The sequence below is a fragment of the Rhinopithecus roxellana genome, chromosome 19 (assembly GCF_007565055.1).
Source record: "Rhinopithecus roxellana isolate Shanxi Qingling chromosome 19, ASM756505v1, whole genome shotgun sequence".
Taxonomy (NCBI): Eukaryota; Metazoa; Chordata; class Mammalia; order Primates; family Cercopithecidae; genus Rhinopithecus; species Rhinopithecus roxellana.
In genome coordinates, this window is record NC_044567.1 from 69,869,913 (window position 1) to 69,875,912 (window position 6,000).

The window sequence follows — 6,000 nt, forward strand, 5'->3', positions numbered from 1 at the left end:
AGACAGAGTCTCGCTGTTTTGGTCAGGCTGGAGTACAGTGGCACGATCTCAGCTCACTGAAACCTCCATCTCCCAGGCTCAAGCAATTCTCCTGCCTCAGCCTCCCAAGTACATGGGACTACAGGCATGTGCCACCACACCTGGCTAATTTTTGTATTTTTAGTAGAGACGGGGTTTCACCATGTTGACCAGGCTGGTCTCGAACTCCTGACCTCAGGTAATCAGCCTGCCTCGGCCTCCCAAAGTGCTGGGATTACAGGCGTGAGCCACCGTGCCCGGCCTTTTTTTTTTCTTTTGAGACAGAGTCTTGCTCTGTTGCCCAGGCTGGAGTGCGATGGCACGATCTTGGCTCACTGCAACTTCTGCTTCCTGGGTTCAAGTGATTCTCCTGCTCAGCCTCTCAAGTAGCTGAGATTATAGGCATGCACCAACACGCCTGGCTAATTTTTGTATTTTTAGTAGAGACAAGATTTCACCATGTTGGCCGGGCTGGTCTCAAACTCCTGACCTCAGGTGATCCGCCTACCTTGGCCTCCCAAAGTGCTGGGATTACAGGCATGAGCCACCATGCCCGGGCAGAACCAGGGTCTTGAGAGAGAGACAGACATGTGAAATGCTTTAGCAGAGGTATCTGAGATGCCAAGGAACCTGGTTGCTAGTTCTACTATGGACCATCAAAGAAATGAGTTATGACTGGACGAGGTGGCTCATGCCTGTAATCCCAGCACTTTGGGAGGCCAAGGTGAACGGATCACCCGAAGTCAGGAGTTTAAGACCGGCCTGGCCAGCATGGTGAAACCCCATCTCTACTAAAAATACAAAAAATTAGCTGAGCGTGGTGGCAGGCTCCTGTAATCTCAGCTACTGGGAAGGCTGAGGCAGGAGAATCCCTTGAACCCGGGAGGCGGAGGTTGCAGTGAGCTGAGACTGCACCACTGCACTCCAGCCTGGGCAACAGAGTGAGACTCTGAAACAAGAAAACAAAAAAATAAAAAAAACGAAATGAGCAAGTTGTTAGATGTGTGAAGTTGAACAAATGACTAAACCTCTATTACTCTGTTTCCCCATCTATAAAATGGGAAGTTTCTCTATCTTAGAAGGTTGCTGTGAAGATTTTATGAAATCATGTAGACATTTTAATGTCTAGCATAGTGTTTGGCATACAGAAAGTGCTCAATATATGATATATATATATCTCTCTCAATATATATCTATCTATCTCAATATATATGAGAAATGCCATTCTTATTAATCTCACACATAGTTCTTGACATATTAGTCTGAGCCTGCTGGGTATGAAAGATGAGGGAGGTGCCGGGCGCAGTGGCTCAAGCCTGTATTCCCAGCACTTTGGGATGGGTGGATCGCGAGGTCAGGAGATCGAGACCATCCTGGCTAACACGGTGAAACCCCGTCTCTACCACAAAAAATACAAAAAACTAGCGGGGCGAGGTGGCCGGCGCCTATAGTCCCGGCTACTCAGGAGGCTGAGGCAGGAGAATGGCGTAAACCCGGGAGGCGGAGCTTGCAGTGAGCTGAGATCCGGCCACTGCACTCCAGCCTGGGCGACAGAGTGAGACTCCGCCTCAAAAAAAAAAAAAAAAAAAAAAAGATGAGGGAGGGCGTGTGATGTGGCTGAACCATGGGCAGGCTGAGATGGAGTGAGGGCAGATGGGGTCTCCTTGGGCTATGTGGCCTTGTGTGTCCTGCTGAGTAGTTGAAGCTTTATCTGGTCAGTGAATAAACTTTATCTTCTTATCTATTCTTCTTTTCCTTCTTCTTCTTCTTTTTTTTGTTTGAGACAGAGTCTCATTCTGTTGCCGAGGCTGAAGTGCAGTGGCGTGATTTCATCTCACTGCAACCTCCAACTCCTGGGTTCAAGCTATTCTCCTGCCTCAGCTTCCTGAGTAGCTGGGATTACAGACATGCACCACCACACCTAACTAATTTTTTTTGTATTTTTAGTAGAGACGGGGTTTCACCATGTTAGCCAGGATGGTCTCAATCCCCTGACCTCGTGATCTACCTGCCTCGGCCTCCCAAAATGCTGGGATTACAGGCGTGAGCCAGCCATGGTGATTTTCATTAAAAAAAAATTTTTTTTTTGAGACAAAATTTCACTGTTGTTGCCCAGGCTGGAGCACAGTGACGGGATCTCGGCTCACTGTAACCTCTGCCTCCCGGGTTCAAGTGATTCTCTTGCCTCAGCCTCCTGAGTAGCTGGGATTTCAGGCGCCTGCCACCACACCCGGCTAATTTTTTTTGTATATTTAGTAGAGAAGGGGTTTCACCGTGTTGACCAGGCTGGTCTTGAACTTCTGACCTCAGGTGATCCACCCTCCTTGGCCTCCCAAAGTGCTGGGATTATAGGCGTGAACCACCACATCCGGCTCAATTTTTCTTTTTTTTTTAAGGCAAAGTCTTACTCTGTCACCCAGGCTGGAGCAAAGTGGCATGATCTTGGCTCACTGCAACCTCTGGCTCCTGGGTTCAAGGGATTCTCCTGCCTCAGTCTCCTGAGTAGCTGGGATTACAGGCATGTGCCCCATGACACCAGGTTAACTTTTTTTTTTTTTTTTTTTTTTTTTTTTTTTTTTTTTTTTTTTTTTTGAGACGGAGTCTCGCTCTGTCGCCCGGGCTGGAGTGCAGTGGCCGGATCTCAGCTCACTGCAAGCTCCGCCTCCCGGGTTTACGCCATTCTCCTGCCTCAGCCTCCCGAGTAGCTGGGACTACAGGCGCCCGCCACCTCACCCGGCTAGTTTTTTGTATTTTTTAGTAGAGACGGGGTTTCACCATGTTAGCCAGGATGGTCTCGATCTTCTGACCTCGTGATCCGCCCGTCTCGGCCTCCCAAAGCGCTGGGATTACAGGCTTGAGCCACCGCGCCCGGCCAACTTTTTTTTTTTTGAGATGAGGTTTCACTCTTATCGCCCAGGCTGGAGTGCAATGGCGTGATCTCAGCTCACTGCAGCCTCCACCTCCCAGGTTCAAGCGATTCTCCTGCCTCAGCCTCCCAAGTAGCTAGGATTACAGGCATGTGCCACCACTCCCAGCTAGTTTTGTTGTTATTGTTGTTGTCGTTTTGAGACAGAGTCTCCCTCTGTTACCCAGGCTGGAGTGCAGTGGTGCAGTCTCGGCTCACTGTGAGCTCCACCTCCCGGCTTCATGCCATTCTTCTGCCTCAGCCTCCCGAGTAGCTGGGACTACAGGTGCCCGCAACCAAGCCCGGCTATTCTTTTCTGTATTTTTTAAGTAGAGACCAGGTTTCACCATGTTAACCAGGGTGGTCTCGATCTCCTGACCTCATGATCCGCCTGCCTTGGCCTCCCAAAGTGCTGGGATTATAGGCGTGAGCCACCGCACCCGGCCCTTTTTTTTTTTTTTTTTTTTTTTTTTTTTGAGACGGAGTCTTGCTCTGTCGCCTGGGCTGGAGTGCAGTGGCCGGATCTCAGCTCACTTCAAGCTCCGCCTCCCGGGTTTACGCCATTCTCCTGCCTCAGCCTCCTGAGTAGCTGGGACTACAGGTGCCCGCCACCTCGCCCGGCTAGTTTTTTGCATTTTTAGTAGAGATGGGGGTTTCACCGTGTTCACCAGGATGGTCTCGATCTCCTGACCTCGTGATCCGCCCGTCTCGGCCTCCCAAAGTGCTGGGATTACGGGCTTGAGCCACCGCGCCCGGCCAACCAGCTGGTTTTGTATTTTTAGTAGAGATGGGGTTTCTCCATGTTTGTCAGGCTGGTCTTGAACTCCCAACTTCAGGTGATCCGCCTGCCTTGGCCTCCCAAAGTACTGGGATTACAGGCATGAGCCACCGCGCCCAGTCTTTTTTTTTTTTGAGACAGAGTCTCGCAGTGTTGCCAAGGCTGGAGTGTAATGGCACAACCTTGGCTCACTGCAACCTCTGCCTCCTGGGTTCAAGTGATTCTCCTGTCTTAGCCTCCAGAGTAGCTGGGATTACAAGTGCCCACCACCACTCCCGGCTGATGTTTTGTATTTTTTGTAGAGATGGGGTTTCACTATGTTGGTCAGGCTGCTCTCAAACTCCTGACCACATGATCTGCCTGCTTCGGCCTCCCAAAGTGCTGGGATCACAGACGTGAGCCACTGCACCCAGCTGCCTAGCTAGTTTTGTATTTTTAGTAGAGACAGGGTTTCACATGTTGGCCAGGCTGGTCTGGAACTCCTAACCTCAAGTGATCAGCCCGCCTAGGCCTCCCAAAGTGCTGGGATTACAGGCGTGATAATTTTTCTATTTTTAGTATAGATGGGGTTTCGTCATGTTGGCCAGTCTGGTCTTGAACTCCTGACCTCAAATGATCTGCCTGCCTGGCCCTCCCAAAGTGCCGAGATTATAGGCATGAGCCCCTGCGCCCAGCTGATTTTCTTTTTTTTTTTTTTTGTGAGGCGGAGTCTCGCTCTGTCGCCCGGACTGGAGTGCAGTGGCCAGATCTCAGCTCACTGCAAGCTCCGCCTCCCGGGTTTACGCCATTCTCCTGCCTCAGCCTCCCGAGTAGCTGGGACTACAGGCACCCGCCACCTCGCCCAGCTAGTTTTTGTATTTTTAGTAGAGACGGGGTTTCACCGTGTTAGCCAGGATGGTCTCGATCTCCTGACCTCGTGATCCGCCCGTCTCGGCCTCCCAAAGTGCTGGGATTACAGGCTTGAGCCACCGCGCCCGGCCTGATTTTCATTAAATATAATTATGTCACTCTCCTTCCGGAAGCCACAGAATTGTTTTCATGGTGGTTGGATTAAAATCCAAACTACATCCACTACGTGGGATATGAGGTCAAAAATATCCAACCATTTTCTTAGGCCTACAAGGACCCTTTATGGTTTGGCTCCTGCCTAGCTCTTTAATCTCTTACTCTATTCATCTTGCTTTTGCTCATTAAAGCCTAGCCTTTGCATTTCCACTTCCTTCTTCCTGGAAATCTCTTCCCTTGCCTCTCAGACCTCCTTTTGGGTGTATAAGTCTTACATGAATAGTCATTTCCCTCACAGGAGTTCAAGGCTGCAGTAAGCCACAGTTGCACCACCATACTCCAGCCTGGGCGACAGACAGAGACTGTCTCAAAAAAAAAAAAAAGTTGCGGCCGGGTGTGGTGGCTCACGCCTGTAATCTCAGCACTATGGGAGGCCGAGGCAGGTGGATCACCTGAGGTCAGGAGTTCGAGACCAGCCTGACCAACATGGTGAAGAACCGTTTCTACTAAAAATACAAAAATTAGCTGGGCGTGGTGGCACACGCCTGTAATCCCAGCTACTCAGGAGGCTGAGGCAGGAGAAGCACTTGAACCCAGGAGGCAAAGGTTGGAGTGAGCCGAGATCACGCCATTGCACTCCAGCCTGGACGACAGAGACTCCATCTCAAAAAAAAAAAAAAGAGAGAAAAAAAAGGCCGGGTGCTGTGGCTCACACCTGTAATCCCAGCATTTTCGAGGCCGAGGCGGGCGGATCATGAGGTCAGCAGATTGAGACCATCCTGGCTAACATGGTAAAACCTTGTCTCTACTAAAAATACAAAAAAATTAGCTGGGCGTGGTGGCACACACCTGTAGTCCCAGCTACTCAGGAGGCTGAGGCAGGAGAATCGCTTGAACCCCGGAGTCGGAGGTTACAGTGAGCCTAGATCATACCACTGCACTCCTGCCTGGGTGACAGAGAGACACTCTGTCTCAAAAAAAAAAAAAAAAAAAAGTTGCCATCTCAGTAAGGCCACTCCTGACCATCCAGGCACTCTCTGGTACATTAGTCTGTTCTATCTTTCCTGCATAATATTAACATTATTAGGCCAGGTACGGCGGCTCATGCCTGTAATCCCAGCACTTTGGGAGGCCAAGGCAGGCGGATCACCTGAGGTCATGAGTTGGAGACCAGCCTGGCCAACATGGTGAAACCGGTCTCTACTAAAATAACAAAAATTAGCTAGGCGTGTTGGTGCATGCGTGTAATCCCAGTTACTCGGGAGGCTGAGGCAGGAAAATTGCTTGAACCCAG